The 20,873-nt window shown below is 39.7% G+C and overlaps 1 protein-coding gene across 14 annotated transcripts in view; it reads right to left on the bottom strand.

Annotated features, from left to right (window-relative positions):
• Nucleotides 1-15,324, bottom strand: part of FREM1 (FRAS1 related extracellular matrix 1) — a 170,769-nt gene extending 155,445 nt beyond the window's left edge. For 13 of the 14 annotated variants that reach the window (XR_003790791.1, XM_029202857.1, XM_029202859.1 and 10 more), the window contains exon 1: nucleotides 15,048-15,244. The gene's annotated coding sequence lies outside the window, so the exon portion shown is untranslated. Of the gene's footprint in view, nucleotides 1-14,802 lie in introns of all 14 variants that reach the window. The other variant, XM_029202856.1, reaches the window with a different exon arrangement.
• Nucleotides 15,325-20,873: the final 5,549 nt, after the last annotated feature.

Below are 20,873 nucleotides of genomic sequence, written 5' to 3'. Positions count from 1 at the left end.
CTAACTTGACCTCCAGGGGCATCTGAAAGGCAATGCAGCCATTTCATTCCCCGGCGGTAACTCCTGCTTCCGGACTCAACGGGTCCCAACCGGGACGTCAGTTGTGTGGTCCGACAGGAGGCAGCCCGCCTCACGGCCACGGGCAGCGTTTGCTCCTCTGCGTTCAGAGAAAGTTGTTGAACTCTTTGCTTTTGTCTTCTCACTTGATAAATGAGGATTGTAACCTCATTTGTGCAAGAGAGCTGATAGAATTACTTGCCCACTGTTTGAAAACATGATTAATTCTAAATCAGTGCAACCCACTCAAAAAAAAAAAAAGGCTTAATAATTTGTCACATGGGCACAATTTTGACTTTGCTGGGCAATGAAGACACCTAAGAAACGCTTGAGTGGAAACTGGAGAAAAGATATTTTTTCTAAGTGATCATTTGGGGTTTTGTTTAGGTGTAACAAGGGCTAGGAATCCAGTAACGTAGCTTCAACATACACAGCTAATGACACGGCAGACGCACGTGCATTTAAACATAATCTGCAATGCTAATTACATAGAAAGTATAGAATTCGCACAAGTGGAGTCTTTTTTTTTATTTTAACCACTTAGAATTTCATGATTATTTCTCTGTGTCCCATAAGAACAGAAATGATTTTATCCAAAGCGCAAGGTATTGAAATATATCTTTAATTCCAAGACATGATTAGGTGAACCAATCATATCCACGATTGGTTATCCATGATAGACCATAATGGTGGTTTATTATGCCCATTGGAAGGTCTTGCCTTTTCATGATTTTAATGATTTCTGCACACGGATACTGAAATGTTTGTCAGAAGGTGTAGACAAAAATGCCACTATTGCCCACCTCTAATATATTAAGGGAAGGCTCATTCTCTTGTCCCTGTTTGAAACCTTTCACTTTTGAGACAGTGCATGACATGTCACCTAACACCTGGGGGCGGGCGGGTGCACACTTCACAGAGCAGCCTGTTTTTTATGGTGTCGGTCCCCAAATAAAACAGTCCCATCCTCCCACTGACCATGTTGCCCACGCTCAGGCTGAATTAGGTTGGCTTGTTTGGGCAAGAATGCAAACCTGCTTGTTGAACTTTCACAACTTGTCTCCATTCACCTTTGGCATCTAAGATCATTCAAAAAAGCAGCGCTTTCACAAAGAAGAGAAGCAACAGGGTGGGTAGGCATCACCCAAAACTGAGAGATAAGAGAAAAAACTTGGCTTTCTGAGATTTCAATGAATTAAATTAACCCATAAAGGCTGCAAGGACTCTATACTCTCAGGCATTCTTCTCATCTCCCTTCTTCTCCTTTGCTGCTTCTTCCTAGAATCCCTGACGTTTTTTCATGTTGGGGAGCCTAGGGTCCAGTCCTGGGACCTGTTTTTTGTCTACCCTCACTCCCTAGCGACCTTGTTCTTCCTTTTTTTTCATGGATTTATCTTTATGCTTCTCTCCCTCTTGTTACCCAGACTGAGGAGGCTGCCCTGCACATAAAAAAGAAAGCCACACCTCAGGCTAGCAGAGCTGTGAGCCAGAAGGAGCCTGGGTGTTTGGGACATTTGCAAAGTCAAGTCACCACACCAGTCCACTCTGCCAGAATTTTACATGGCAGAGAATGTAAACTTCTTTCCTGTTTAACCTACTGTTAAACAGGAAAGATGGCATTTTTTTCTACACCTTCTGACAAATATTTCAGTATCCATATGCAGAAATCATTAAAATCATGAAAATGCAAGACCTTCCAATGGGCATAATAAACCAGTATAACTTTACACTGTTAATAACCACCTTATTCTTCAAGTTTTTCTGTTAATTTTGTTTAGTCACAAATCAGGTAAATATTTTAACTTCTTACCTACAGCAGATGGGGAAATAGCTCATTCTCTAATTATAGCATAGTAAGTCCTTAATGAGCTGATAAGGTCAAAGACCAAGCTTCTAATGTTCATCTACCAGGAAGAGACAAGAGAGAAAGAAAAGGAAATCTATTTCTGTGGCTTCCCGTGCCACAGTGATATGGGAAGGGAACACCTGAATCTGAAGATCTGGATTCTAACCCTGGTTTTTCTGAACATCTGTTTTCTCTTTCAAAAATGGGGCCATCCGTCTTGCCTGTTCCAGTTCTCCTGTGAGGCCAAATGAAATAGTCCATGTGGAAATTTTAACTACAAAGCCCCATATAAATGTAATGTTATTATTACAAAATATGTCAAAGGAATACGAGAGTAAAGCTTGTCTCGAGAAAAACAGAATGGCAGGAACTGGTCCTGGATGAAGGGGGCAGAATTAGGTTCAGTAAAAGTCAAAGTGTGTTTTAACGACATTCAAATTTTCTCTTTTTCTTCCTCACAGTCTTAAAACAGGAGGTCGAAGTAAGAAACTGAATGCTAGTATTTCAGAAACAACCTGAAGCAACCCTGCTGGGAGGTAAACAGTGCAAGAGTAACAATTTCTAAGTTCAAAATCAAACAAAACTCAGCCTTCAATCAACTGGGCTACCAAATTAGGTGCCATAAAGATCAAAAAGAGTATGCTTTATTTGTGTTTTATTTACATTCTAATTTTGCGCTTGCATTTTTCTGTTGGTGTTAGAAAATGCCAAGTATGTAGACATTCCACGGAAAATATTGCTCTGATTTTTCACATGAAGAAGGTGGCAGTGGAGGGGAAAGAGAAAAGGATTTGGATGAACAGAGAGGGAAAAGGCAAAACAAAAAACCAAAAACCACACAGAACAACAGCAATGGAAATCAGGATTCTAAGTCAAACAAGACTTCAGATGATGATGGATTTTTTTATCTCCACCAAAGAAGATGACAGAATTGTCTTGTTTCTGGTACGAAATTACAGTGTCCAGAGGCAGCCAACATTTACTTGACAACACCCTGGTGGGAAACCTAACACATCTTGAGAACTCTGTTTGCTTAATCCCCACATAGGGCCAAGTCAGATCCTCAGACTCCAGCTGTCTGTAGCTTGCTCTCATCACTGATGTGGGCAGCCACAGCGTCAGCAGAATCAGTGGGAGCTTTGGAAGGGGAAGTGGAAAGGTGGCCAGATTCTACAAGGGAGCTCGTAAACCAACTGACTTTTAGCCACATGGGACTTAATTTGATGCTGCAATAGAAACAAATCCTGTCTGCTTGCTCGTGTGATTCAGCTGCTTCTCAGCATTTCACAATCCTCACGTCATCCTGCAAATCAGTTATGCTCTTACAGGCCATTTCCCACCCTTGCCTTTTTCCTTCATGTGGAAATCATGTATTCGAAGGATATCTCTACAAGCCAACAAAAATTTGAAAAGCTGTTTTGGAAAGTGGAAAACCATCCTGCTCTGAGTTCTTCCTTATAAAAATTCAAAAAGTTTTCTTTCTTAGTAAATTTCTTTCTTTCTTAGTAAATTCCTGAACAGAAGAAAATGATTCAGTAACATTTCATCTGGTAGAGCTGAGCTGGTTTTCATTTCATAATTACACGTTCAGTTTAACCACAGGAGGATGTATTCTTCATGCTGATATAAACATGGTACTCCTGTCATTTATCTTAGGTAATCTGTGCACAACAGGAAAAGCAGGATCCCAGCTGTCCTCCCAGGCTCTCTCTGCAATGGAACTTCTTGATGGTCAATGTTAACGATGTGCCCTGAAGAGAATCATATTTACTATTGTTCCCCTGTGGAATTTTACAATGGAAGCTACATGACACAAGAGAAGCACCTTCCCCATCCTGCACCCAGCACAGATATCAAGATATCAATAATCAGACTTCCCTGGTGGTGCAGTGGTTAAGAATCCACCCACCAATGCAGGAGACACAGGCTCAAGCCCTGGTCCAGGAAGACCCCACATGCCACGGAGCAACTAAGCGTGTGCACCACAACTACTGAAGCCCACGTGCCTACAGCCCGCGAGCCACAACTACTGAAGCCCGTGCACCTAGAGCCCGTGCTCCGCAACAAGAGAAGCCACCGCCATGAGAAGTCCACGCACCACAGCAAGAGTAGTCCCCGCTCGCCGCAACTAGAGAAAGCCCGCGCGGAGCAACAAAGACCCAATGCAGCCAAAAATTAATTAATTAATTAATTTAAAAAAACAAAAGATATCAATAATCTATCATAACCTTTTGCTGGCTTGCTCTGCTATTTGCAGAACTCCTACTGGTCTGATACTCTTCTCAGCACTCCAGGTAGTTATTACCAATCAACCAAAGATGATGTAAACAATGGAACATTTTATCTTCCCTGTGCTTGAAGCTATTACCTCATGACTCACAGCTTCAGATCCTACAAGTACCCTATAGTCTTTAAGAAAGAAAATAAACTAATAGAGAAGTGGCATTTTGAGTAAAAAAAAAAAGTAGCCAACTCAGGATCAACCCATTCCCACCCACTCAAACACAGAGAGATTGTGATATCCTTGACTAGACTGGTAAGAAAGCCCGTGAAGATTTTCTGACTTGTATTCTACATTAAAATCTTTAAAATACCAGTCAGAAGAAACAGAGAAGCCATCGTGGAATTACTTATAATGAATTTTTTAAATCATCATGATTTTCACTCAAATTGATTTCCAAAATAATTCATATGAATCAAATGTAAAAGTTTCAGGCATAAACTCATGGCTGCATATAATTATCCATAGAATAACTGAAATGATTCTGAATCATATGTGACATAAATTGATTCACCCAAGAGCAATGAACTGGAAATGAGGAGAACTGTCCCCCAAGGGAACAACTAACTGTCTAAACTCAGAGAAAGTGGCTCTCTTCTTTGTGTAGTAGTTGAGGAAATTAAGACTTAGATTTTACCAAGGACTTCAGATCCACTGCCTCCTCTGACTTTCCTTCCCTGAGAGAGACAGAGAAGTCTAACTGCACCTTGTCATAAGCAACAAGGAGTCAGTCTAAGGCTGGCCCAAGGTCACAGCCGGAAGCAGCACAGCCTGGGAGAAGCAGGTCTCTGGCACCCTGGGGAAGGGCTCTGTCCTCCTCTATGCTGACAGTCTCACTGCAAAAGCAGCCCTGGGAACACACAAATACAAAACAGGTTCTTCTCTTTCAAGAAGCTCATCACCTCTTATGGAGCTTTAATTGTTCAATGCTCCCCACAGGGGTGGAGAATCCGTGGCGATCTTACCCAACACAGGATTTCCGGGGAGAATAGAATCGTGGAGAAGAAAAAAATAGCTTGTGACTTCTAAGATTGATTTTCCTTAACAATTTATAGTACAGTTGTCCCTCAGTATCCACAGGGGTTGGTTCCAGTAACCCCCCAACCCTCCACAGATACCAAACACCACGATGATGCTCAAGTCCTTTATATAAAGTGGCGAAGTGTTTACGTGTATAACCTATGAACATCTTCCCACACACTTTAAATCATCTCTAGATTACTTATAATACCTAATACAATGTAAATGCTATGTAAATAGTTGTAAATACAAGGTAAATGCTGTGTAAATAGTTGCCAGGCAAATTCAAGTTTTGCTTTTTGGAACTTTCTGGAGTTTTTTTTCCAAATATTTTCAATCGTAGTTGGCTGAATCCACGGATGTAGAATGCACAGATATGGAAGGCTGACTGTATCTTCCTTTTCTCATTTTATGTCTACTAGTACTTTTTACTTACTGTATACAGGTACTGGGCTATATTCTTTATATATTTGTTTTCATTTATTTCTCACAACAAACCGATAAAGCAGTTTCTATTATTATTCTGATTTTATAGATAAACAGTGACTTAAGGAAGTGACATCATAATCATCATAAAAACGAACATTTATTAAGTGCTTACTATGGATTAGGTGTTGTTCAAAGGACTTTACATACATTATCTTGTTTAATTCCTATAACGGTTTTAGGAAGTAGACAGTGATTTTACAGGTTTGGAAAATGAGGTACAAAGAGGTTTAAGTTACCTGCCTAAAGTCATCAGCTTGACTCCATAGTCTTATAACCCATATTTGCCGACCCCAGGACCTGTGCATTTAACTGCTATATTATACCACTTTGCATTACAACAAAATCATATACTCTTTGCAATTCCTTCACTATCCCTGGAGTCTTTTTCCTACAGTATGCAAACACTTAACAACTTCCTTTATGGTCCCAGACAGCAACTGATGGCTGTTGGCAGGAGTTAAAGTATCACTGGAGGCGGTCTTCCCTAGTGGCTCAGTGGTTAAGAATCCACCTGCCAATGCAGGGGACATGGATTCGATCCCTGGTCTGGGAAGATCCCACATGCTGCGGAGCAACAAAGCCCGTGAGCCACAAATACTGAGCCTACTCTCTAGAGCCTACGAGCCACAACTACTGAAGCCCACGCACCTAGAGCCCATGCTCCGCAACAAGAGAAGCCACCACAATGAGAAGCCCGTGCACCGCACCGAGAATAGTCCCCACTCACCGCAACTACAGAAAGCCTGCACGCAGCAACAAAGACCCAATGCAGGCAAAATAAATAAATAAAATAAATTATAAAAAAAAATATTTCAGTGGAGGCAATGTTCTCTCAAGGAAGTAGCTGTTACTTTAAGAACATATAATTAATGCAGATATCTTGCCTACCAGCATCTGAGTGCTCCAACTTCTTACACTACAAGCACAGTTTAAAGGCCTCAAGGCAAACAAGCCACTTCAAAATTCCAGTCTATTAAATTAATAAAACACATGTTGATTTTGTTTATAACATTCTGCTTCCTTCACTCTGAAACTTTTTCTAAAATGTAATCTAAATCACAGATGTGTGGTTTAAGAGAAAACTCAGAAATCAACTAGTCCATATCCTTCATTTTATCTATTTACCTGTTTTTTTCTGAAAATAACTTCCTTTTATGTGTATAAAAGAAATGCACGCTCATTAACTAAAGGATAAAAATATAAAAACATAAAGAAAAGGAAAAAATTACACTTTCCCAACACCCAAAGAAAATGCCCTTCGGTTTTCTTAAGTATGTATATGTATCTACAGTTTTTAAACTTAATTAGAACCGCACTACAAAAAGAGTAGTGTACCATACTTTTCCAGTTACATTACATTCTATTCTAACCATTTTCCGTATTATTAAACGTCCCTTGTGATCTTACTTTTCATCTGTGCACTACATCCTCTACATGGATTTCTAGAGTCATTCCATTGTTGTGTTGAACTAGTTACTATGTCAATAGATTGTGATGAAAAAATCCTTCATTAAATCAGCTTATTTTTCTAGTTATTTCCCTCTGATAGTTTTTTGGAAGTGGAATCATAAGATCAAAGGGTATAAAACTTATTTTGAGGCTCTTGATGCATGCTACTTGGAAAGATGGTACTAATTTACACCCTAATTTTAACTCTGTGGAGAGAAAGTGTCCCTCAGGCTGTACCATCTAGGGCAAGATTGCAAAGATGAATCTTTGACCACCACACAAATTCATTAGAAGGTCTCCTTTCCTAGATTTTTCAACACTTCAATGTCTATCTGGCTGATAAAGGCCACATTTTGCAAACTATTTTTTTTTAAATGCACATGTTGGAGACGTTAAAAAGTTTTCTGCATAAGCCTTCTATATCCAAATATATGTGAAGCACAGAATGCCAAAATCTTCTTTTAAAGATTTACAATGTAATATTAGCTTACTAAAGGCTCTAAGAATTCCTGCAGAAAGAAAACCTTTAAGCCCAAAGTTTGCAAACTTACAGAAAACCATTTTTTTTAAATTAAAAAACCCAGAAAGTGCAAAGGTAGTCCTGCTTGAGGAAGTTTCTCTGTCACCTCATCCTGAAGACAAACTCTAAATCCAGAGTGCACTATAAACTGATTTTTTTTTTTTAACATCTATAAAGCAGAAACGAAACTGATTTTTAAATGTGGGTTTGTGTGGCTACAGGTTTCATTCTATTTTCTTTTGCTGCAGTAATGTCTAGAGAATTTGGAAGATCAGCTAATTAACGCCAGGAGGAGGCCTTGATGTGCTGGTATGGTGTTATAGGCTGAATTTTGTTCCCCCCAAATTCATATATTGAATTCCTAACCCCCAGTACCTCAGAATGTTACTATATTTAGAGATAGAGTCTGTAAGGAGGAAAATGAAAATGAAAATGAGGTCATTAGGGTGGGCACATCTAAGCACATTGTTATTGTGACTATTAACTACTAATTCTCATCAAACACTTTCTTTTCCCCTTTCCCATTATATACCTCGTCTTGACCAACTATCCTATCTCCTTAAAACGCTGTCTCTACCCACTCCTTCACCAGCCTTGTATTTCCTAAAAGGACCCCTGATTTTGATTGCCCCCAGTCCACTGAAACAGCTGTCTCAAAGGCTGCCAGTGACCTCCTAATTGTTACAGCAAATTGACCTTTTCTCCAACAATCCTCTCTGATCTCTATAGCGCCCAACAATGCGCTACACCCACACTTTCTGCACAATTTCTTCTCGCCTAGTTTATGGACTCAGTATACTCCCTGCTTCTCCTTCTACCTCACCAATGCTTCTTTCTCTTTCATCTTCTCTTCCTTTTCTTTCCACCCTCTGTTTTCTCCTCTCTTGGTTACACTGTATCATTGAAAATATGACATTTTTAAAAAATCTGACCTCAACTGGCTTCTCACTACATATCCACTCCCATGGTCTTTGGCCATCACCTCTAGGCTCATGTAGCCCCAAACCACAGCCCTCCCTCTCCCGTAACCTCAGTTACACATTCACAGTGACCTGCTTGACACTTCCCACCTGTAAGCCCCTGCTCATGTCTGCCCCCTGCATGTCTTTGCTTCCATCCTTATTAAAATCTTTCTCACATATCAATGCCTTGTGAAATGCCTCCTCCAAGATGCCCCAAGACCTGATCATTCCATTTGGTTTCTGCGATTGCAGAAAAGTCACATTTTACTGAAACCCATCATGGGGCATTTATCATATCCTACATGATGGTGTGACTATGTGTTTTGAAAGCAGGAGGACAGAACTGTCTGTTGCATGTGATACACATTCAATACATGTATCAATAAATGAAATCAGCAATGATAGTTGAACTGTGCTTTTAGCATTCTTGTCAAAACAAGACTATCAACACACATTAACATCTTTGAGCTCTTCTCATTTATACCTGGACATTTCTGTGAGTAACATCTTGAGTGGTGCCCATAGCTCCATTTTTGGCTCCTTCTGGTTAAACAATTTTCCAAATTCCTAAACAAAGATATAGAAACAAGCTTATCTGATTCACAGACAGCAAAAATCCAGGAAGGTTAACTGTTACCACTGAGGGCATAATCAAGATCGACGTCCTGGATAATGGAGGTTGGAATGATGGGCTGAAGCCAGCAAGTTCACTTTCAACAAGCACAAACATATAAATTTACATCCCAAAAAATCAAATGCAAATATATGGGAAAGAGAAGATTTACTTGGGCAGTAATTTATGAAAAAAAAGAAAATTGTCTTCAAACACCTGCAGGAGGAGTGACTTTATTCTGTGGTTCCCGTGTGCAAAAACAGGAAGGATGGGTGAATCTCAGCTTCCCCTCAGAAAGAACTTTCCTTCAGAGCTGTCCAGTAATGGTGAGGGCTGAGGTATAGACACAGGAAGGGGTCTTTGTCTCAGGGAGGGAGTGTGGATTAGGCGCTTTCTGGGGTCCCTTTTAACTGTGAGACTGGATTTCCCTGTATGGTTGTCCCCTGCCGCCTCTCCAGCCTTTTCTCACACGACTCTCCTCCTTGCCACGGACAAGCTAGTCACTCAGGTCTTCGTTCCTTCCTTAAACTCGCGGCACTGCCCATTCTAGGCCTTTACATGTTTCATCCATGTTGTCCCATCTGCCATGAATGCCCTTTTCCCCTCTCCCACCTACCACTCCATTTGGCTAAATTCTACCCATCCTTCAGGTCTCAACCTCCCAGACCAGTTTTAACTGCTTGCATAGAATCCTGCAATACCCCTTACCACATGTTGCACACCTACAGGCATTTAAATGTTTATTTGCAGTCATTTATACATGTCTGCCTTTGACCTTAGTCTGTAAGCTTCTTGACGATAACAACCATAATTGTTCTGCTCACTCAAACATCTCCAGTCGACCAGGGTCACAGGGCTTGGCACAGAGAAGATCAATACATATCAGTTGAGAGACTGACTTACCCCAATGCAAACTTTGGACTTAAAAACTGGTAGAAGAGTGAGAGACAGAGAGAGACAGAGACAGAGAGGGAGAGCAAGAGCTCACGCCACATGCTTGAATGGCTGTGTCTTTCCACTTGGTGATAGCTCGTAGGCTGACCATGGGGCAATTGCAGAGTTTCAAAATCTCAAACAAATACTTTCCCCTGAGGTTAGGCCGCTTGCTACAGTGGAGAAAAATCCCAAGAGAAACAAAATGATTCTTCTCAGATATTTACGTGCAATGGCTATACAAATCTCCAGTTCTGAAGGGTCAGGAAGAAAAGGACAGAATGATATTCACATTGCCTTTGTTTTCTCCTTAACAAATCCCTTTGGTAGTGTGTGAGCTCATGGATTTGTTTCATGCTTCCACTTAATCTGGAAGAAGGAATCAAGGGAGTACAAGGCTGCTGCCCAGAGTTATAGGCAGAGGAAGTGGTGGATGGAGATCTATCCTGCCCAGTCCATGAGGTCTGGAAGAAAGTTCTATTTCCCATTTCCCTTTTCTTTTCACCTATAAATTGCCTGGCTCGCCACACGTTTGATTCTTTCCAGGCTTCACACCTGTTAGTCCTCTCCTAAAGAAGAAATATTTATTGAGAACTTATCATATGTCATGCACCATGCTGGGTGCTTTCCAAATGTCTTTTAGCCCTTCCAAACACCTGGTGAGGTAAGTATAAATGTATTTGTTTTACTCCCAAGGAAACTGGTAAGTAATTTGGCCAACATCACAGAACCAAAGAACATCACAGCCTAGGGTTGGAACCCAGTTGAAATTTATTCAAAGGCCATTCTTTTTTTCTACTACACCACACTCTGATTCAAAATTTGATAGGGCTCTCCTATCAACACTACCTTTTGGTTTCAAAAAAATCACTAATGCCTATTTGACAAACTATTTCATCCTATCACGTTATAACAAAAGAGAAGATTTATATAAAACAGAACTAAAGCACTGCTCTTCTGTTGTTGCTGTGTTGTTTTTATGAGAAGAATCACTTTCACAGAAAAAAAAAAAAGGAAATCTAGGCAATGAACAGGATTTGATAGGAAACAACAACTTTTAAACATTTGGATGAGTCCTCATCTGGGAATTCTGATCCTTTCTGAAATTATCCTAACTACTTAATGATTTTGGCTTATATCAATAATTTATAAGAATTATATCAATAATTATCAATAATTTATTAAGAATTTTTGTGCTAACAAGAAATGTAGACTTTGGAATGAAAATACCATGGCATTGAGTGTGACCTCATGAGGCAAAGCCCTGGTTTATTTATTGTAAGAGAAGGATTCAGGGAGCATCTATAAGGACTGAGCAGCTGGTAACACTTGATAGTATGCAGAGATGGGATCCCAGGGAAGCGGACTGCGCTAGTGGAAGGACTTGGAGCTTAGTGAGTCCTGGAGTGTTACCTGCCCGCGTCTCTAAGGAAGCCAGATAGGAAGGTTTCAAGGATAAAATTGAGAGTGAAGAGTGACAAACAATCTTAGCAGCTTTTGATGATGCACCAAAGGAGTATTTTGACGCCGTATCAGCAAATCCAGAAATAGGGAGGGATAAAAGGGAAACCAAAGTCTATTCTGCCATCTCCATTAAGCTTACCAATGAGAAGCCAAGAACGTTTTGTCAAAAATATCCTAACTTTGCAAGATCCCTGTACTCTGTCCTCCAGTGAGCACTTTCCCATCCAAACACAGTATCTTCAGACAGCTGGAGGCTATGTTTGTCAGAAAAGTACATAGATCACAGCTATATTTTGATATTCTTATCTTGATGGCCAAGTTTTAGAACCCTTTGAAATGTTGCCCCAGTCACTGCAGTAAGAGAAACTCGAGTACAGACAAAAGGCGAGATTTCATTAGGGAGTTGTTGTTTTTTTTTTCCTCCAGCCCCTCAAAGGTCTCTGTTTGAGCCTCTCACCTAGTCGTACAAAAGCTATTAAATCACTTGAATGAAAGGGTCAGGGAGCAAGCTGTGCAAGTATGGAAGCCAGCAAGCCCTGTTCAGACCACCCAGCTCTCCAAAGGGGGAGCAACACCAGATTCAGACAAGATAAGAGGCTGCCATCCCATGTAACCTGGCCCAGGGAAAAAGCCTTTCTAGAGAGTTACAGGATCCCATTGCGTGGAATGACTGTGTGCTCTGAAAGGTGGCATTTGTCTAACTCACTAGATCAGTGGTCTTGGTTCTTTGTGAGAGAAAAAAAACCTTAAAGGTATTTTTTTAAATTTTTAAGAAAAGCTGTAAGCCAAATCTTTGGGCCTGCTGTCAAAGCAAACAGTGAAACTGAGCTATATCCATCAATGTCAGAATGTCAGAGCTAGAAAGATATCAAAACTCACTGAATTCAACCCTTTTGTTATATTAACAGAGGAAGAGAAGGTTAGCAAGAATAGGTGATTCCAAAAGACTACGTATTACATGACTTCATTTATATGAAAAGTCAAGGATAGGTAAATCTATAGAGACAGAAAATAGATTTATTAGGGGTTGCCTAGGGGAGGGGGTGGGGAGGAATGGGGAGTGACTGTTAATATAGGGTTTCTTCCTGGAGTGACAAAAGTGTTCAAAACAAATTGTGGTGATGGTTGTGCAACTTTGTGAATATACAAAAACCACTGAATTGTACATTTTATAATGAATTTCATGGCATAGAAATTATATCTCAATAAAGATGTTGTAAAATGTGAAAAAATAAATAAAAAGAATAGGTGATTCATCCAAGATTGGTTAGCAACACCTAAGATGTGAAACACCAAGAAGACAGAGTCTATCCATATTATACACACTGATCTTTCTAAGTCCTTGGCACTAACACAGAGCCTGCCATGTAGCAGGCACCTACAAATATTTGGAATGAGAAGAGGGAAAAAAAGGAAGGGGCACTGGTGACCACATCCTATTTTCTTTTTACTATAAATATACAAGCCATTCAATGTCATTGGGGATGGGGATGGAAGCTGAGTTCTTACTGTCATATGCTGTCAAACGAGGACCTCAACATGATGGAGGTATCATTTCCTATTTCTCCCGATCCTTGTGGGTTGGTCCCATCAAAACAAATTTCTAGGAATTAAACTGCTCCTGAACGGTCCCCAGAAATAATCCAGCTCAGTTCAGCCCAACTCAGCCCCAGGAGCACAGTATCCCCTGCAAGTTGATAAAGAATTAAGAATACCCTTGGGTTTAAAGTTTCCAAGACAAACATAGCTTATCCATGCAGAGCAGGTCAGACCACATAGCCACATGGAATTGGGGTACCTTTCCCTGACTCCCTTTCTCACTCATGGGAATGGAGAGGCAGGATGGAAAGGGGGAGCAAAGGAAAAAAAAAAAAAGAGTTTGGTGGGAGAGCTGGTTAAAAGTTCTGGTTTGCCGGCCAAGCATGCCAAACCATGCTTCATGTAACTTATGTTCAACATCAGCTCAAACTCAAGTTTATTATTTAGGTATGAGGTTTAACATTAACCAAGGACGTGACAAGAATTTAATTGCCAAGGACGGACGATGCAGAGCACTGCTCATCCAAGTGTGATCACGCCTGCAGCAGAATCACCTGGGTAAATTCTCAGCTCTACCCAAAATGTAAACTCATCTCGGGGTGTGGCCTAAGCACCTGCCTTACACCAAGCACCCAAGTGGTTCTTAGGTACACTGGGTTATGAGGACCTCGGATGGAGAGAAAGAGGAAGAGTAGTTAACATTTTCTTAGTGTTATGCTGAAGGCACTTGTATCACACGAAGGCGGGGGACTAAGAAGCAAATCTTCAAGCTTTAACCGGAGCAGCGGATGGTGGTATCAGTTTTGTGGAGCAGAAACCTGAAAAGCATTTGGATCTCTAGCTCTGGTCTGTGAAACAGTCCTGAAAAGGTTAATCCCTCCAGCAAGATTCCCAGGCCATAAACTCCAACCAGCCCTCGGAAATGCTCTTTTGAAGCTTTCTAATTCACACCACACAAGAAGACTGCACACAATCGTTTAAAAAAAAAAAGAAACAAAAATTAAATGCCTTGAAAATTATTTGGGGGATCCAGATGACAACTAAAGGAAACTATTTACTACAGCACCAAAGTCTCTGGACCAAATCCGAGGAATGAGAAGAAAGAGCTTAAAAATCGGTCAGAAACTTCAGAACAATGCGATTCGTTACCTCTCCAACACCGGCTCTCATCCCCATAAAAACAGAAACCATGCTTTAAGAAATACATATCCAAAGATAACTAAACTAAAGCAAAGGTATCCAAAAATCACCTCCTCCAAATTTCTGTATCTTTATACCATGAGAATATTATCTATTTTGTTAATTTTGGCATCTTTTCTTTTTGCCATTTCATTTCCCTGAAAAGAAATATTCTGATTTGAGGGGGACAATTACAGAATGTAAAAATGTTTATGAGTGCTACTGGGGATGGATTCAGAAGAGAGTTATAAAGTTGTGTTACATAATAAAGAGCCTCCCACTTGGGGCATATGGCTTTTTAACACCGCAATTTGCCACCTTGGGAGTTTACATGAGAATTAAACTTTTGCAAGCAGACTCGAGTGAAGCTACCACAAAGATAACCTCTGGGGCATTCTAGCTGAACATTCACAGTCAAGATGAGAGGAAATACATAAAGCAGATACTTACAGGTAGTGGTTTTCCTTGCCAAGCCAAAGAGCTAGAAACCATTGGCGCAGGCAGGCAGGATAAGAGTCACTGACCCGGTAATCTCTGGTTTAAAGGGCTTTGAGAGGAAGGGGGAGGAAAAACAGCCCAGGGAGGGAAAGAGAGCTGAAATTCCAGTCTTTCAGGTCAGCTGAGTTTTAGCTTTCTTTGTACTAAAAATCCATTAACCCACCCAACAAGAAAATAGAAAACTGAAGGTCACATACACACTCCACTGTCTTTGCTGGTCTTCTCCGGGGCTGCAGCTTCTGCGGCTTTGAAAACTTCCCGATTGCCAAGCTCAGGGCTCCCTGGGAGAAGGGCATGATCAAGGATGCCTGCAACTGCTTGCAGGGAGCCCGACCTCCCTGGCAGAGAGCCAAGCTCTCCAGTCCCTTCTGCTGGCTGGGTCCGCAGGGACAAAACTGAGCTTTCGTTAATAAGGTTGGTTGCGTCTCTTCCTAGTCTCTCCCCAGCTTCCTTTCTCACTATTAGTTCTGTACTAACTGCTCCGCCACTGGCTGAGCTGAAGCTGCCTCTCCCGCCCTCAGTGCACAGGCACACGCGCTCACAGACACACACATTGGCACACACCCACGCCCCATACACACAATCACCCAAACACACCACACACGGGCATCCACACACGTGCACGCACACACCCACATACAAACGAGTTCACAGGCACACGTGTGCACACCCTCACACCCATGTTCATGCAAACACACATACACGTAGGTGCACACACACATTGCTTATACCCACCCACACTCATACTCACACAAGTTTTTTTCCAGAAACTTCAAACTCTTCCTGAACCTTTCTTGGAACAAATTCCCATCCTGAAAGAGTTTTATTCAAATTCAGACAAGATGTCCAGCATTCAGAAGGGAGGAGAGAGGAGACCTGGCCCCTCTGAAATTTGGTCACAGCCTTTAAAGGAAAAGAGGAGATTCTAGGGGGCTGTTTTTAAGTACCACCTTAGTTCTTCAGTTTATAAGGCTTTTAATGTGTCTGGTTCTTTTTTAAAAATCCAGAAAAACCTCTATTAATCTCATTTCATTTGCATATAGTTTATGACCCCACTGATTCAGCTCTATCACAGGTCAAGACATGTCCTCTCACCACAGATTCATTCAGTGAAACTGGGCAGGATTCCGTGGGTGGGTGAAAGTCTTGTTCCTTAACAACTGCATAATAAAATGCTTTCCTGTATTTCATCTCCACCAGAAAAAATAATAATAATGGCATAGTATCTGGGCTAACTTTTAAACTGACCATAAATAGAGAAGTAGGAGTATTATCTTGCTTTGGGGAAAATGTTTATATCGAGACACGTCTGGCTATTCTAAACCTTAACCAGAAGTACAAGGCACTGTAAATCCAATTCAGCCTAGATTGTGGTTTCCCTTAACAAGGTCACCACATACTACGCTCTCTCTTGGAAAAAATGAGAGGAAGAGAAAAGAAAATGGAAAAGAAAGGGAAGCAGATTATGTGAAGAAGGAATAAAGCAAAGAAAAAAATGAAAAAGAATTCAAAAGGAGAGAGAAAACAATTACTTCATTTTAAAACATGCTTTATAGATACTTTAGCAAGGAAAGGTACATATACCCTTACTCAAAGTCACAAGAAATTTAAAATCTTCAAGAATCTCTTGATTCATTCCATTTGCTCGAAGAATAATGGGTGAAACCTCTCCAAGAATCACTAGGTTCTTTATAAGTAAACAAACACGATTTACTAAACACACAAAATATAGTGACAGTGTATGATTCATGTACTGATCTTGAAAAATAAGAAATAAAGCCTTAATGATAACAGGAAACAGTGTGACAGACAATCTTTTCTCAGATAAAATTTAAAAATTTCCCAGCTTGTGAGAAGCAAGAAGAACGACAATCCTGCAGCCTGTGGAATAAAAACCACATTCACAGAAAGACAGACAAGATGAAAAGGCAGAGGGCTATGAACCAGATGAAGGAACAAGATAAAATGTACCAGATGAAGGAACAAGATAAAACCCCAGAAAAACAACTAAATGAAGTGGAGATAGGCAATCTTCCAGAAAGAGAATTCAAAACAATGATAGTGAAGATGATCCAGGACCTCAGAAAAAGAATGCAGGCAAGGATTGAGAAGATGCAAGAGATGTTTAACAAAGAGCTAGAAGAATTAAAAAACAAACAAGCAGAGATGAACAATACAATAACTAAAATGAAAAATACACTAGAAGGAATCAATAGCAGAATAACTGAGGCAGAAGAACGGATAAGTGACCTGGAAGACAGAATGGTGGAATTCACTGCTGCGGAACAGAATAAAGAAAAAAGAATGCAAAGAATGAAGACAGCCTAAGAGACCTCTGGGACAACATTAAATGCAACAACATTCGCATTATAGGAGTCCCAGAAGGAGAAGAAAGAGAGAAAGGACCAGAGAAAATATTTGAAGAGATTATGGTCAAAAACTTCTCTAACATGGGAAAGGAAATAGCCACCCAAGTCCAGGAAGCGCAGAGAGTCCCATACAGGATAAACCCAAGGAGAAACACACCGAGACACATAGTAATCAAACTGGCAAAAATTAAAGACAAAGAAAAATTATTGAAAGCAACAAGGGAAAAATGACAAATAACATACAAGGGAACTCCCATAAGGTTAACAGTTGATTTCTCAGCAGAAACTCTACAAGCCAGAAGGCAATGGCATGGTATAATTAAAGTGATGAAAGGGAAGAACCTACAACCAGATTACTCTACCCGGCAAGGATCTCATTCAGATTTGATGGAGAAATCAAAAGCTATACAGACAAGCAAAAGCTAAGAAAATTCAGCACCACCAAACCAACTCTACAACAAATGCTAAAGGAACTTCTCTAAGTGGGAAACACAAGAAAAGAAAACGACCTACAAAAACAAACCCAAAACAATTAAGAAAATGGTCATAGGAACATACATATCGATAATTACCTTAAACGTGAATGGATTAAATGCTCCAACCAAAAGACACAGGCTTGCTGAATGGATACAAAAACAAGACCCATATCTATGCTGTCTACAAGACACCCACTTCATACCTAGGGACACATACAGACTGAAAGTGAGGGGATGGAAAAAGATATTCCATGCAAATGGAAATCAAAAGAAAGCTGGAGTAGCAATACTCATATCAAATAAAATAGACTTTAAAATAAAGAATGTTACAAGAGACAAGGAAGGACACTACATAATGATCAAGGGATCAATCCAGGAAGAAGATATAACAATTATAAATATATATGCACCCAACATAGGACCACCTCAATACATAAGGCAACTGCTAACAGCTCTAAAAGAGGAAATTGACAGTAACACAATAATAGTGGGGGACTTTAACACCTCACTTACACCAATGGACAGACCATCCAAACAGAAAATTAATAAGGAAACACAAGCTTTAAATGACACAATAGACCAGATAGATTTAATTGATATTTATAGGACATTCCATCCAAAAACAGCAGATTATACTTTATTCTCAGGTGCACACAGAACATTCTCCAGGATAGATCATATCCTGGGTCAAAAATCAAGCCTCAGTAAATTTAAGAAAACTGAAATCATATCAAGCATCTTTTCGAACCACAATACTATGAGATTAGAAATCAATTACAGGGGGAAAAACGTAAAAAGCACAAACACGTGGAGGCTAAACAATATGCTACTAAATAACCAAGAGATCACTGAAGAAATCAAAGAGGAAATCAAAAAATACCTAGAGACAAATGACAATGAAAACACGACAATCCAAAACCTATGGGATGCAGCAAAAGCAGTTCTAAGAGGGACTTTTATAGCTATACAGGCCTACCTCAAGAAACAAGAAAAATCTCATATAAACAATCTAACGCTACAACTAAAGGAAATAAAGAAAGAAGAACAAACAAAACCCAAAGTTAGCAGAAGGAACGAAATCATCAAGTTCAGAGCAGAAATAAATGAAACAGAAACAAAGAAAACAATAGGAAAGATCAATAAAACTAAAAGCTGGTTCTTTGAGAAGATAAACAAAATTGATAAACCATTAGCTAGAACGATCAAGAAAAACAGGGAGAGGACTCAAATCAATAAAATTAGAAATGAAAAAGGAGAAGTTACAACAGACACTGTAGAAATGCAAAGCATCCTAAGAGACTACTACAGGCAACTCTATGCCAATAAAATGGAAAACCTGGAAGAAATGGACAAATTCTTAGAAAGGTATAACCTTCCAAGACTGAACCAGGAAGAAATAGAAAATATGAACAGACCAATCACAAGTAATGTAATTGAAACTGTGATTAAAAATCTTCCAACAACTGAAAGTCCAGGACCAGATGGCTTCACAGGTGAATTCTGTCAAACATTTAGAGAAGAGCTAACACTTATCCTTCTCAAACTCTTCCAAAAAATTGCAGAGGAAGGAACATTCCCAAACTCATTCTATGAGGCCACCATCACCCTGATACCAAAACCAGACAAAGATACACAAAAAAAGAAAACTACAGACCAATATCAGTGATGAATATAGATGCAAAAATCCTCAAAAAAATACTAGCAAACAGAATCCAACAACACATTAAAAGGATCTTACACCATGATTAAGTGGGATTTATCCCAGGGATGCAAGGATTCTTCAATATATGCAAATCAATCAATGTGATACACCATATTAACAAACTGAAGAATAAAAACCATACGATCATCTCAATAGATGCAGAAAAAGCTTTTGACAAAATTCAACACCCATTTATGATAAAAACTCTCCAGAAAGTGGGCATAGAGGGAACCTACCTCAACATAATAAAGGCCATATATGACAAACCCACAGCCAACATCATTCTCAATGGTGAAAAACTGAAAGCATTTCCTCTAAGATCAGGCACAAGACAAGGATGTCCACTCTCACCACTATTATTCAACTTAGTTTTGGAAGTCCTAGCCACGGCAATCAGAGAAGAAAAAGAAATAAAAGGAACACAAATTGGAAAAGAAGAAGTAAAACTGTCACTGTTTGCAGATGACATGATACTATACATAGAGAATCCTAAAGATGCCACCAGAAACCACTAGAGCTAATCAATGAATTTGGTAAAGTAGCAGAATACAAAATTAATTCACAGAAATCTCTTGCATTCCTATACACTAATGATGAAAAATCTGAAAGAGAAATTAACACTCCCATTTACCATTGCAGCAAAAAGATTAAAATACATAAGAATAAACCTACCTAAGGAGACAAAAGACCTGAATGCAGAAAACTATCAGACACTGATGAAAGAAATTAAAGATGACAGCAACAGATGGAGAGATATACCATGTTCTTGGATTGGAAGAATCAATATTGTGAAAATGACTATACTACCCAAAGCAATCTACAGATTCAATGCAAGCCCTATCAAATTACCAATGGCATGTTTTTCAGAACTAGAACAGAAAATCTTAAAATTCGTATGGAGACACAAAAGACCCCGAATAGCCAAAGCAGTGTTGAGGGAAAAAATAGAGCTGGAGAAATCAGACTCCCTGACTTCAGACTATACTACAAAGCTACAGTAATCAAGACAATATGGTACTGGCACAAAAACAGAAATACAGATCAATGGAACAGGATAGAAAGCCCAGAGATAAACCCACGCACCTATGGTCAACTAATCTATGACAAAGGAGGCAAGGATATACAATGGAGAAAAGACAGTGTCTTCAATAAGTGGTGCTGGAAAAACTGGACAGCTACATGTAAAAGAATGAAATTAGAACACTCCCTAACACCACACACAAAAATAAACTCAAAATGGATTAGAGACCTCAATGTAAGACCAGGCACCATAAAACTCTTAGAGGAAAACATAGGAAGAACACTCTTTGACATAAATCACAGCAAGATCCTTTTTGACCCACCTCCTAGAGTAATGGAAGTAAAAACAAAAATAAACAAATGGGACCTAATGAAACTTAAAAGCATTTGCACAGCAAAGGAAACCATAAACAAGGTGAAAAGACAACCCTCAGAATGGGAGAAAATATCTGCAAA

This window comes from Monodon monoceros, unplaced genomic scaffold (genome assembly GCF_005190385.1).
Source record: "Monodon monoceros isolate NGI ecotype Baffin Bay Population unplaced genomic scaffold, NGI_Narwhal_1 Super_Scaffold_5, whole genome shotgun sequence".
Classification (NCBI taxonomy): domain Eukaryota; kingdom Metazoa; phylum Chordata; class Mammalia; order Artiodactyla; family Monodontidae; genus Monodon; species Monodon monoceros.
This window is presented reverse-complemented; position numbering and strand designations above follow the sequence as displayed.